This window comes from Mauremys reevesii, linkage group 25 (genome assembly GCF_016161935.1).
Source record: "Mauremys reevesii isolate NIE-2019 linkage group 25, ASM1616193v1, whole genome shotgun sequence".
Classification (NCBI taxonomy): domain Eukaryota; kingdom Metazoa; phylum Chordata; order Testudines; family Geoemydidae; genus Mauremys; species Mauremys reevesii.
In genome coordinates, this window is record NC_052647.1 from 15423911 (window position 1) to 15437825 (window position 13915).

Consider the following 13915-nt stretch of genomic DNA (forward strand, 5'->3'; position numbering starts at 1 on the left):
GGAATAGAACCCAGGAGTCCAGATTCCCATTCTCCCCCCACAACCATTACACCCCCCAGAGGTGGGGCTAGAACCCAGGAGTCCTGGCTCCCAGCCCCCCTGCTTTAACCCACCAGCTCCCACTCCCATCCCAGAGCCAGGAGAGAACCCAGGAGTCCTGGCTCCCAGCCCCCACTCCCCTCCCAGAGCCAGGAGAGAACCCAGGAGTCCTGGCTCCCAGCCCCCCTGCTCTAACCCACCAGCTCCCACTCCCCTCCCAGAGGTGGGGCTAGAACCCAGGAGTCCTGGCTCCCAGCCCCCCTGCTCTAACCCCGGAGGTGGCACAGGGGAGGGGAACAAGGAGGGATGGAGATGGAAGGGGAGGGAGGGACTGAAGGGGACAGCAAACGCTGACGGTAAAAACAGAGGCAGAGGAGAAGAGCAAGGTCAGAGCTGCAGAGGAAAATCAGGGGAAAAGGAGTTCACACCAGAGCAGAGAACAATGAAATCAGAGGGGCAGGGCCCAGGGGGTGGAAAAAGGGGCCTCGGGCAGCGGGGAGATGGGGGTGCTGAGCACTGGGGCTTGTGCTCATGGGCTGGATTCTGCTCTCTGTCACCGTGGGGGAAATCCAGTCAGGCCCTGGCTGCAGTGGGGCCGGGGCTGGATTCTGCTCTCTGTCACCGTGGGGGAAATCCAGTCAGGCCCTGGCTGCAGTGGGGCCGGGGCTGGATTCTGCGCTCAGCTCCTACAGAGTCAATGCAGACTCCCCCACGCCTGCCCTGGAGCGACTCCGGGTTTACAGCAGGGAGGCAGGCACCTGAGGGTTTGGACGAGGTTTTATTTCACCTTGGGAAGTGCATGGTGAGAGCCGAGCGGACGCCTGCTCTCCCTCGCCCTGTGCAGTCCCTGGCCCCGGGGCAAAGAGCCCGTCCACATGGCAGCGTTTCACCCCCACTGCGCCCTGATGGCAATCACTGTACACAGGACAGGGGACGGAGCAGCCCCTAGTGCAGCCAAATCCCACCAGGAGCCCAGAGCCCCTGCTGTAACCCGGCCCTAGGGTGACCGGACAGCAAATGTGAAAAATCGGATGGGGTGGGGGGTAATAGGAGCCTGTATAAGAAAAGGACCCAAAAATCGGGACATCTGGTCACCCTGCCTGGCCCCCGCCCCAAACTGGGTGACAAAAGGGCAGATACAAAGTAAAGCGCTAACCCCGCCCACCATGCATGCCCCGCCCACTTCAATGGGAAACTACATCTCCCAGAATCCATTGCCTTGGCCACGCCCAGCCAGCTGTGCAAGGGATTCTGCCATAAAAAGGGACATGCAGGGTGAGTGTGAGTGAGACCCTGGCAGTCTCCTTGCCATCAGTGGCAGAGCATTGTGGGGAGGGGCCCCCAAGTCTGGGTGGGGCTGTCCCAGGACACGAACGCAAAGAGACACCCATGAAGTGGATCTCTGCCCTATCTGACCCCCACCCCGGCTGTGTCTCTCTGCTTCCCTGGAGACTGGATCCAGCGTGTCCCTGAAGACTTTTGAGGTGGCTGGATGCCTGAGGTGATCTCTGCAGGTGTTTGGGGTGTTCTTTGTTTCCTTCCCCTGGGCCCCCATCCCGGTTCTGCTCCTGTGCCCCTCACCCTGGTGTCTGAGCACTCCCCAGAAGCGCATTAAGTGCTGTGACCAGCAGCTGGTGCCGGTGGGTGTCCCTGTGTTTTTTCCTCCCCTGGGGGTGCAGGTGGGGGCAGGGAGCAAGAGGGACGTGAATTGTTCTTCTGGGGGGTTAAAATAGCTGTTTCATCTTAGTCCTGAAAGAGCTCTGGAAAAAACTAACCCCAAGCTTCCCGGGAGGTGTCTTCCCTGGGGGCCGGCGGCTGTGCCCTGAGCAGACTGAGAGATGGATGTAACCCCACGTGGCTGGGGCGCTGGGCTGGCAAAGTCCCAGCTGTGCCAGACTCCCTGGGTGACCTCGGCAAGACAGGCAGACTTTCAAGGGCTCTGCGCCCACATCTGGGGCCAGGTTTCCAGGGGGCGCGCTTGATAATCTGGCTCTGAAGTTGCTCCGTGCCTCAGTTTCCCCCTCTGTGAAATGGGGATGCTGCTGCTGCCGGGATGTGTCCTGTTTTAGCCTATAAGCTTTTTGGGCTCAGGCACTGTGGCCGTCTCCCTGCGCAGAGCCCGGCACGCTGGGGTGCTCGGAGGAGAAACGCACGTCACCACTCGCCTCTGGAGATCCGCGCTTGGTGAGCGAGGGGCACGGAGGCTGAAGCTGGACACATGGGCAGAGAATAACAAGGCGGGAGTCGGCCCTGGGAGAACTGCAGACTTGGGGTGCTGGGCCCGGTGCAGGATTGTGGCCGGCACCTCCCGGGCTGGGAAGGTGACCCCGCAGGTCGGGGGAGCCTGGGGAGCGGGGATGCAGGCTGTGCCATGCCGTGTGGGGCAGTGCTGTCCTGGGCAGGGCTCTCCTCGGGGAGCACCAGCTTCCTTGCCACAGCGGGCGCTGTCGTCTTCTGGCCATGGTGTAACGGAGAGCTGGGCAGGGCCGGGGGGGGGCAGCATGGGGCTCTGAATGGTTTGTATTCATGGAGCACCTACAGGCTGTGACTGAGAATGGGGGGCCCTTGTGCCGGGCACTGCTCGGGCCCCCCCGGACTGAGACACTGCCCCCCACATTATTATGACATGATTACGACATAACTGTGATGTATTTTATACAAGTCATGGGAGGGGTCACTGGAAAAGTTCTGACTTGCTGAATCTGACTCTCCTGTTTGGATTCGGAAGTTATGAATATTGACGCTGTCTCTGTCTGTCCCACGTAGCTGCACCTGGGGGCACCACTAGGGCGCTGGCTGGGAAGGGCCTGGGCCGGGCAATGGGCCATTGGGGAAAACGAGGCTTTGGGAGATGCTCATCTCCCGCCTGGGGAGCCTTCCTGAGAGCGCTCCAGCAGCCTGGGCGTGATGGCTGCCGTGACGCTACCAGGACATGTGACCAGGCCACACGATGCTGGACTCCATCTTGGGATGTCAATGTTCTTCCACAGACTGATCTGGGAACAGGGTGGCCAGACAGCAAGTGTGAAAAACCAGGATGGGGGTGGGAGGTAATAGGAGCCTATATAAGAGACCCAAAAATCGGGACTGTCCCTATAAAACTGGGCCATCTGGGCACCGAGCTTTGGGCACCGAGCTTTGGGAACAAAGGGTTCCCTCCAGATGGCAAAGCTGCATGAGGCAGGGAGTGACATCACCTGGGTTCTTCACTCCCCGCACGAGGAGACTCCTGGAAACGCCCAAGGAACAAGCACTGAACGGGGGGAAGTGCTGGGTCCCGGCTAAAGGGATTTCTAGCCTGGGAATGAAACCCCTGGGGGTCCTTGCGGCCCTGCAGCCGGCTGGTGTCCTCGTGGGCTGAGACCCTGCTGCTCAGTATATTGAGCTTAGTTTGAAGTTTTTGTTTATTTGCTGGGTAATCTGCTTTGATCTGTTTGCTGTCCCTTAGACCCACTTCACTGTTAGTTAATAAACTACACGCCAACCCACTGCTGTGCGGGAATCGTAGCTCAGGGACGCAGGCTGCTGCAGGTTTCTCTCCACATTGGGGGGGGGTGAATTGTATGAGCTTGCGCAGGACGGTATCACTTTGGGTTTACACGCCCGAGGGGGTGCGCGCCTGGGGAGCTGGGGGTTGTCTTAGCTGTCGCCCTCCCAGGCAGGGGCTGGTCAGAGCCTGTGTGTAGCTGCAGCTGGGTGTGTCCCACCTGTGTGAATGCTGGCGAAAGTGCAGGCGGGAGGGCGTTGCCGCTTGTCACAGCAGCACAGCGTGAGGAGGAGCCCGGTGTGGGGGCTCAGTGGTACCCCAGTTCCAGGTGGCACCCCGGGGGGAACCCATCCCGCCGTGCAAACCGTCCGTGGCCCAGACAGCTCTGTCTGAGCACCCCAAGGAAGGCTCCTCGGCCCAGTTGTTCCGTTGGGGGTGTCAGGGCCTGAGAGGCGAGGGGAGGCCACAGGGCCCGCAGTCAGTCTGTGGCAGAGAGCTGAACCCCAGGCTCTGCTGTCCCACGCACCCCTCCCCCACCCTATCTCCCCCTCCCTTGGCACGGGGGGCTGTGGGTGCAAATCCCGCTTTGCAGCTCGCTTCTCTGGCTCTGTGCTGGGCTCCCTCCGCCCCTGGAAGGAAAACATGGGGGCCCCTCCCTGAAGCGCAGCTGCGGGGGGGTTGGCTGGATTCTCATTTGCCAGCCCTGGGGGGCCGGCCAGCAGAGCATGAATAAATTCATGAAGCTTTGCCATCTCCCCGGCCCCTCGCCAGCCCTGTCACAGGCTTGGCTCCCCCCGCAGCTGCCCAGCAAAGGGGGCCAGGCGTGTCCCTCCTCCCAGGGCAAGGAGGGGCCTGGATTGGGGAGGGAATCGCTCACAGAGCAACCTTTGCACTGGCGCTTCTGAGCCATCCATCACCGGCCCCGCGGGGCGGGCAGCCGCCAATTACGCATTCACCAGCCAGCGCCTGGCCGGCCCCGAGGCCCCCCCGGAAGACGAATGGTGATGGAGACCTTGCCTGGAATTTGTATTGATGGTGCGACTAGTGCCCCGGCTGCGGCCCAGCGTTCACTCGCCGGCCCGGGGCGCTGGGTCCCCCTGCTCGCGGGGGGGTTACTGTGCGGAACCTCCTCATCTCCCCTGCAAGGGGTTTATTGTTTCCAGCCACGTAAGAAGTGATTGGCCCCTTTGCTCTCCCCGCTGGCTCTGCCTGCGCCGGAGCCCCAAGCCTCGGGCGTGAAATGCTTCAGTCCCCCCGGCGGCGGGTTCAAGCCCTGCTCCCGGCAGCTCCCCCGGCACAGGAGCGAGATCTCCCCTGTGCTCCCCCCGTGAATGGGTCGCGCGGCTCCCTCCTCTCTGCCAAGGGGGCGCTGAGGCAGTTGGGGGAAGGGGCCCAGGGCTGGCCCCCTGGGCTTGGCCAAGGGCCCCCCGAGTGGGAATAGGAGCTGGACTGAGGCCTGGGCTCCAGCTCCTCCTAAGGGGAGGTTACGTGGTGCATTGGGGCCACTGAATATGGCCTGGGCCTGGGCTCAGGGACTCCTGGGTTCTCGCCTAGCTATGGGAGGGGAGTGGGGGCTGGTGGGTTAGAGCAGAGGGGCAGGGAGCCAGGACTCCTGGGTTCTCTCCCAGCTGTGGGAGGGGAGTGGGGGCTGGTGGGTTAGAGCAGGGAGGCAGGGAGCCAGGACTCCTGGGTTCTCTCCCAGCTGTGGGAGGGGAGTGGGGCTGGTGGGTTAGAGCAGGGGGGCAGGGAGCCAGGACTCCTGGGTTCTCTCCCAGCTGTGGGAGGGGAGTGGGGGCTGGTGGGTTAGAGCAGGGGGGGCTGGGAGCCCCTCTGCTGTTGCAGTGCGATGGGGCCACCTTGTCCTCCCTCTGTGTGGGCTGCCCCCCGCCCCCGCCAAGCAGGAGGGATCCAACACCTGCCTCTCTGCCCTAAGCCAGCACGCACAGCTTCCCCCCCCCCCGGGCTCCCCCCCTCCCCGGCCACGCAGCTGGCTCCAGGCAGGCCCTGCACCCTGCTCCAGGGTGTGTCCGAATTACCGTGGCAGCTAGAGACCCCAGCTGAGACGAGGGCCCCGGCACGCCAGGGCTGCACAGATGCAGCGAGAGGCTCGCACGGCATTCACCGCAGGATGGTTATCCATCCCCTCTCGCCAGGCCTAACGTGCCCATCACCCTGGGCTCTGGCCCTGCCTCCCCATGGACTCGCAGCCGGGGAGGCTGGTAGCCCTGAAAGGAGCCTGAGGCCTGGGCCGCCCAGCGGACAGGGGGGAGGACCCAGAGAGCTGCTCGTGTAGTCCCAGTAACAGACCTGCTGCTGCCTCCCCCGTCTCAGTCACTTCCCATTACCCTGGCCCCGCTGAGGCCGATTCTTTCCCCGGGCGGGCGGGCGAGCTGCAGCCCCTCCTCCTCCGGGTGTCTTGGCCTTGCAAATAAACCTGGTCACTTCTCATCATCGTCACCGCACCGGTGCTGGGGGGGGCTGGGCGTGCATCCCTGCTGCTTCCTGCCCACCGCCTCCACCCAGGGCAGGGCAGGGTGCAAGGCTGGTGCACGGAGCATGTGCGTGCAGGTTCCTGGCATGTCAGGTTGAGCATGCATACGTGTCCCTTGCGTGCTGGATGGAGCACACACATGTTCCTTGCGTGTCTGATCCTCACCTGCTTTGTATCATGCCTAGGCCGATTGGCACAGGTGCTCCTTGGCAGAGCTTTTGGGGTCCCCCAAAGAGGGGCAGCCTGGCTGGCTGGGCAGCCCTCAGTGAGCGCAGAGGGTCCCCAGGGGCCCTGCCCTGGAGCCTCGTCGCTGGTCTCACTACGGTCCCTGGGCTGAGAACCCACCAAGTCGGCTCATGCAGGCAGGGGCTGGTGCTGTGCCTCCCGATGCCAGCGCCCTCCAGAGGGGACAGGCCCCACGTCAGCCAGTTGCTGGGGCTGGGAGGATGTCAGACCCTCCTGCTCCCAGGGTCCAGCCTGACCCATCCCCTCCCAATTACGGGGCTGCGCCGGGACCCGGAGACAAATTGGCCTGTCAGCGGCAGCTGGAATGGGCTTGGCAGGAGAACGGTGCAAATGAAAACAGATGGGCTGCTGCGCCCGGGCCGCCGCGCCGCTTAATCCAGGGCATGTTTGCAATAAAGCGAATACTGCCGGGCCGGGGCCTAAATTGGATGAAAATTGTCCTTGAGCGGCGACAATAAAGGGGCGAGGGGCAGGGCCTGGCTCAGTGGGAGGCTGGGGCCGTGGTGGGCGCAGGGCCGGGGGGGGACCCCTGGCAAGCCGCCCGCCTGGCCAGAGGTGAGCAAACGGGGGAGCAGCCTGGGCTGTAGTGAAATGAAAATTGACGCGGTTGTCGGGCTTACGGCGCGTGGCCCGGAACGAGCGGAGAGTAATAGATTTGTTAGCATAATAGAGCCCGGCTCTGGGAGCTGTTAGTGTCACGCCTGGGCGGCCTCGTACATCACAAACCGGCCCCCCGAGGGATGCCGTCAACAACGCTGCCAGCGAGCTGCCGGGGCCCGCGGAGAGGGGTGCTGGCTGGGGGCGGGTTGGTGCGATGCTCAGCAAGTTTTAGGGGCTCCGAAAACAACCTGGAGGCTGAAAGGGGGCGCGCGTGCAAGCCGCGTGCAAGCCGCGTGCGCCGTGTGTGCACCCCAGGCAGCTAGCGCTGTCCGGGCGTGGGTAGAGGGGGGTTGGGCTGCCCCTCCAGCCTGGGCACCGCCTGGCAGCTGTCTGCAGCCCATAGGCCCCATCCCTTCACCAACACGCTCCTGGGCCTACTTTCACCAACCCCCCACTACTGCCCACTCCCACCCGCGCCCTGCCCCACGGGCCGTCCCCTGCTCCAGCCCCTCCCAGGCCGCTCGCTATCAATTAAAGCCCAACCCCTAATTGGTGATCAGGAGCCGGGGCTCCCCGGAGGCGCCCGGGGTAATTAGCAGCGTCTGCGCTGCGCCAGGGGCTCCCCCCACGGCTCCTGCCCGTCCGTCCGCCCTGGCGCGCTGCCGGCTCGTTCTGCGTTTGCTTCCCCCGCCCCCCGCTCAGGGAGGTTTCTCTTTATTAAGGGCTCCCAAGGAGCGGGCAGGTCCCCGAGCTGTCAGGCCGCCCCGTCTGCAGCCTCCTCACGCTGGGGACCTTGGGCTGCCAGAAAGCAATTGAAAGAGCGTCGGGGCGAGCGGCTGACTGCGGGGGCCAAGGGGCGGCTGAGCCGCTGCCTGATGGCTGGGTCGATAGCGAGCAGCGCCCTGGCATGGAGCAGCTGGGGCGCCCCCTGGGCTGGCATGCGGCCCCCCCCGACAGCACCCCCTGATGGGAGCACCCCCCAGCCAGTGCCCCCCAATGGCAGCTTCCCCCCCCAGCCAGCCACCCTAGGCCGGCACGCCTCCCCCCCCAGCCAGTGCCCCCTGATGGGAGCACCCCCCCCCCAGCCAGCCACCCTGGGCCGGCACGCCTCCCCCCCCCAGCCAGTGCCCCCCAATGGGAGCACCCCAGCCAGTGCCCCGATGGGAGCTTCCCCCAGCCAGCCACCCTGGGCCAGCACGCCTCCCAGCCAGTGCCCCGATGGGAGCTTTCCCCCTCCAGCCAGCCACCCTGGGCCGGCATGCCTCCCCCCACAAGCCAGTGCCCCGATGGGAGCGTCCCCCAGCCAGTGCTCCCCAATGGGAGCTTCCCCCCCAGCCAGCCCCCCTGCTGGGAGCTCCACCCCCAGCCAGCCCTCCTGCCCCACTCCCCACACCGCTCCCTGCTGGGCAGACAGGGGAGCACACAGGTTACCCTCTGACCCTGCTGGCTCCCAGCTCTCTGAGAGCCCCCTCGTCCCCCACAGTGCAGGGGGTCCCCGGAGCTTTTCCCGCCCTGCCTGGCGTGGCTCCTGACCAGGGCGGTTGCTCCCGATAAGAGGTGGCCGAAATCTTCACTCAGCGGGGGCGGGAGAGCAGGACACCGGGCCTGGCTAGGCTCCCTCGAAGGGAATTGCAGAGCGACCCTCCCCTCGTGTAAACCCTCCATCTGCAAGGACCCCAGGGCTGGGCGCTAGGGGGCGCTGTGCTGCAGGGAGTCAGCAGGGGGCGCTGTGCTGCAGGATGGGGGGGTCAGCAGGGGGCGCTCTCTGGGCTGGGCCCTAGGGGGTGCTGTGCTGCAAGGAGCAGGGTGAGGGGTCAGCAGGGGGTGCTGTCCCCTGGCTCTCCGGGCTGGGCACTAGGGGGCGCTGTGCTGCAGGGCGGGAGGTCAGCAGGGGGCGCTCTCCCCCGGCTCTCTGGGCTGGGCACTAGGGGGCGCTGTGCTGCAGGGCAGGGGGTCAGCAGGGGGGGCTCTCCCCTGGCTCTCCAGGCTGGGCACTAGGGGGCGCTGTGCTGCAGGGCAGGGGGTCAGCAGGGGGCTCTCCTGGCTCTCCAGGCTGGGCACTAGGGGCGCTGTGCTGCAGGGGGAAGGGGGGTCAGCAGGGGGCTCTCTCCCCTGGCTCTCTGGGCTGGGCGCTAGGGGGTGCTGTGCTGCAGGGCGGGGGGTCAGCAGGGGGGGCTCTCCCCTGGCTCTCCGGGCTGGGCACTAGGGGGCGCTGTGCTGCAGGGTGGGGTGTCAGCAGGGGGGGGTCTCACCGGCTCTCCGGGCTGGGCACTAGGGGGCGCTGTTCTGCAGGGCGGGGGGCCAGCAGGGGGTGCTCTCCCCCGGCAGTCAGTGCTGACCCCCATAGCCCAGTCCAGCGCTAAGGATGGCACCTGTTCCAATCTGTTTCGCAGCACTGATTTATAAGCAGTTGCCATGGCCCACCCCAGAGGTGGCTGCATCTCAGTGCTGGGCAGAGAGATTCCTATGAAAAGTGCTTGACCTTCCCCCGTGCCAAGCATGGCACGGACCCTCCTGGCTGGGGGTGTGTGGCCCCCCCGGTGCGCTCCGAGCTGCAGACGGGCTGTCACGCCAGGCTCCGGCACCTGTCACCTGCCATGAGCTGCCTGTCACGAATGGGAGGGGGAGGAGATTCTCCCCCCCCTCCCCCCACTCCCCGTGCAGAGTCACCTCTCTCCTCTGCTTAATGAAATATTGAAGGCCCCTGCCGGTGACAGACAGCTGCCTGCCGCCGGCTCGGCGCAGGGACGGATATTGGATTCGGAGGTGGACGGGGGCACCCGGGCTGGCACACTGAGCCCCAGCAGCACGGGAGGGGGGTCCCGGGGGGCGTCCCCAGGGGTTCCCCTGGCTTGAAGAGGTTTCCATGGCAGACAAGGTCAGTGACTCTCAGCACCCCCCAGTGTACAAATTGTTCCAGCCCCGATGGTGAGCTCCTGGCAAGCACTGGAGCAGCCCTTCCCCTCCCCCCACCCCATCATCTTTGTTCTCTCCAAACCCCCAGCAGGACCCCGCCGAGTCCATGTCCTTCCAGAGGGTCAGCTGGGGATGGGCGAAAGGACTCCTGGGTTCCATTCCCCGCTCTGCCCAGTGGCTTCTGCATGAGCCACTTGCCTTCCCCATGCCTCAGTTTCCCTATCTAGGCAGATAATACAGGACCGGAATCACCGTGTGTGGCCAGGGGTGTAACCGCTACTGAATGGTAACGCCGTGCCCTGGCGCCAGGGGCTGGGCTGTGGAGAATGGGGCCCGGGGGGGTGGTGAGCGGGAAGGGGGACGAGGGGCTCCAGGAACGCTGAGCGAGATTTGGGTATTGACTCATGGGGGAGCCCTCGCTGCCTCGGGTTTATCAAGCCAATTCCTGAGCCTCTGGGCCCAGTCTCCACTGGATCCAAGTGTCCGAGACTGCCCTGAATGGGCCCCCGGAACAGCAGCCGTTCCATGAGATGAGCCAGCCGGTCTCAGTCCGGATCTGTAGCCCCTTGGGATCAAACTCCGCCGAGAGGCAACAGCTTGACTGGGCCATGGAGGACGACCCCCTGCAGCCCCGAACCCCCACTCCCTGCGGCGACGGGTCCCAGGAGAGGTGGCTGGGGGCAGAGCAGCTCCCCGGGGGGTGGCTAGGCCCTGAAAAGCCTGGCGGCTGCACACCCACCCGCTCACGTTTGTACACGCGTGTGCAAACACAGTCACATTGGTTCCACTCCGAGCTTTATGATTCAGTAACGCAGCGTAAGCGGCAGCGGCTGGTTCCTGGAGCTTTACCCTGCGGAGTCGCCCTGGCCTCGGCCCTTCGGCCGACACTCCAGGCCTAGTACCCATGCGCTCCGTGGCTGCTTTGCACCGAGTCCGTGGCGCCAGGGGCCCCCAGTGCTTCCTGGCGCCTAATGGGCCCTAAAGCTTCGTGGCAGGGGGTACCCCAGCGCCGGGGGCCTCGCCACCAGCACCAGGACACAGCTTAGGGCATCCCACAGGCCTGTGCCAGCATCCAGCTCAGCAGGTGATAGGGCCCCCCTGCTCCCCCCGCAGGGTGAGTCAGCAGGCTCGCTCTGCATCCTGGTATTGGCTCCTGCCGCCCCCTTAGTCTCCCTCTAGCAGCCCCCCTGTGCTGCCTGCTCCCGAGGAAGGTGGCCTGGTGAAGGCCTGCTCGGGATGGGAGGGGCATGTGCTCTCCTGACCCCACCTGGATTCAGCCTCTCTTAGCTCCTTGCAGGCCAGGGTGTTGACTGAAAAATGTTGGTAATAACCCCCCCCTGGAGAGACTCCCTGAGTATCGCTCCGAGCCGAGACAGGCCTGTTGGCCCCCCGGTCCCCAGTACTGCCTGTGCGCAGTGCTACCCTCTAGGACCAAGCTGATCATGGGTGTATCATAGTCCCCATACTGCGAGCAGCCACTGGGGATTCTCCTTTAGCTGGAGCAGCAGAGCAGAGGCCTGAACTTGGAGGGCCTGGGCTCTAGCCCCGAACTGGCCAGGAGAGATGACGGAGCCCCCTCACCAGCTGGGGAACGTCTCCCCAGGTTCCCTCTTTGGTCGGTCACTCTGAATCCCCTTTTCCCTGCTGGGTCTCCCCCCTCCTGACATTTCCGGGGAAGGGGGGCTTTCTGCCATTGTCCCTTTAACTGGCTGCCCGGGCGCGGGCGATGCCCCAGTCCTCTGCCCCCCGGTATTTCCAGCTGGGACGTACTGGGCTGGGAAGCGCAGCCCCTGGCCAACAAACGCCAGCGCCGCCCGAGGTGGGTTCTGCAGGGCCAGGGGCGGCTCCAGGCCCCAGCACACCAAGCGCGTGCTTGGGGGGTGCTCTGCCGGCGCTGTGCTGCCTCCGGGAGGTCTGCCGAAGCCGCGGGCCCAGCGGACCCTCCGCAGGCAGCGAAATGCCTAGAGCCGCCCCTGTGCAGGGCGGCGGGTTCCTGCTCCGGACAAGCGGCGTGTATGGAGGATTCAGAGGGTGTGGGCGGAGACAGCCCCCCCAGCCACAGCCCCCCCAGCTACAGTGCTCCTGCCCCCTACCCCCAGCGCCCCCACCCCCACTCCCAGCACCCCCACCCCCACTCCCAGCGCCCCCACCCCCAGCGCTCCTGCCCCCAACCCTCAGCGCTCCTGCCCCCCGCCCAGCGCCCCTGCTGGGAGACCCCGTCTCGGGAGTCCTGTCCCCTCGGTGTCTCCCTTTCCCCGGCTCCCGAGTCTGAGCCCCCCCGGCCGGTGGCCCCGCTCCCCTCGCCGCGCCGCTGGTGCCTTCTTCCAGATTCGCCTCATGCGCCCCTGAGCCGCGCGCTGACAAATAGACATTTAAATCAGACAATTAGCCGGCCTCCCCGGCTGACATTTCTAATGTATTAATGTGCAGCAGCCGCTAATACGTCTCCAATTCCCCTACTAGCCGCGCTGGGTAACCGGGCGGCCTGGCAGCGCCGGCTTTGGCATTGATGGACGAGTCCAGAGGGGCCGCAGCCCCCAGTTCGCATTAATTACCAGCCCGCTGACAAGCCAACGTGACAGCGCAGATCAGGCGCCGGATTCCTTTAACCAGCCCGGCCGAGCCAGGGGGGTCCCCGGGCGCGGTGCGTGGGGCCGGCCTGTCTCTTCACGCGGGTACGTGTCGGCACTGGCAGGTGGGCCGTGCCCAGCCGGAGCGATACACTCACGGGGCGGCGGGGGCTGGCTCTGCCCCCCCGTGTCCCTCCTGGGGGGCAGCCCCTCTGCCCTGCCCGCCGCCCTCCGGCTTTGCATGGCCCAGGGACCCTAAGCAGAAATTCAGTGAGTCCCTGGTGCTGGATGGGATCGGCCCCACCCCACCCCAGGATTGACACCAGACCCCCACAGACATGACTAGGGGGCCGGGCTGGGGGTGCAGAGAGGGGCAGGGCCGCGGGTGGGGGAGTGTGCAGCTGTGTTTGGGCTCCTCTCTCCAATGACACTGATCCTTCACCCTGCCCCTGGAGTTCAAAGCCACTAAACCGCCCAGCAGCAAGGAAACTGAGGCACAGGGCCTTGGAAGTGTCTGTGCAAGGTCACGCTGGGTGTCTGGGGCGGAACCAGGGATAGAACCCAGGAGTCCTAGCTCCCACCTCATTATGATTCTAGACTCCCTTCCCCTCCAGAGCTGGGAATGGAACCCAGGAGTCCTGGCTCCCAGACACCACCCTGAACCCCTGCTCTAACCCACTAGACCCCGCTGCCCTCCCGCCTCGTGTGTCTGAGATGCCGGATCCCCCTTTCCCCAGGCTGCTCCGTAGCCTGCACCCCAGCCTGGGTCTCTGGTCATGGCTGCTGCTCCCCACCATGTGCCCGCGGGTGGGTCCCGTAGGCCCAGCCCAGGTCTCTGTTGGCGCCGGGCCCCGTGGAACAAGGAGGTGACAAATGCTTCAATTAGCAGCAAGGTTCCAAAAATCGATGCCTTAAACGCTGGTGGCCAGCGCTGATCAATGGCCCCAATTATGGCTTATAGCGGGCGTCTGATCGGTGTCAGGAGCCACGCACCCGGGGCGGGGAGAGCCCGGCAGCTGGCCCGGGGCGGGCGGGAGGCTCTGCTCTCCCTGGCAGATCATTTAGGACCATAAGCCTAGTGGTTAGTGCAGGAGCCAGGCTGCCTGGCTTCCAGTCCTGGCTCTAGGAGGGGAGTTGGGTCTAGTAGTTAGAGCAGGGGGGGGGGAGCTGGGACAGCCCTGGACCCCAAATTACCCCCCGGCTGGTTTGCTCGGGGGCGGGGCGGGAGACCAGCCCTCGCCAGCCCCCGTCGCATTGCGGTCTGGGTGGGGAGAGGCGCCGGGGGTCCCAGCTGTGCCCAGGCCCATCACTGTCAGGCACCTGTCTGCAGGCAGCGGAGAAATGCCAAATCCGCGTTTCCCTGACAACTCACAAACCGTGCCTGGGATAAAGGGCTGGAGCTGCCCTGGGGGGCGGGGGGGGGGGTTAACCCACTGTGTGCTGGGCTGTACTGACAGGGTTGGCAACCATGTGCCAGCTCCCATCCCCAAACTGGAGCAGGGGGCTGGGAGCCAGGACTCCTGGGTTCTGCTCCAGCTCTGGGAGAGAAGTGGGGCCTAGTGGTTA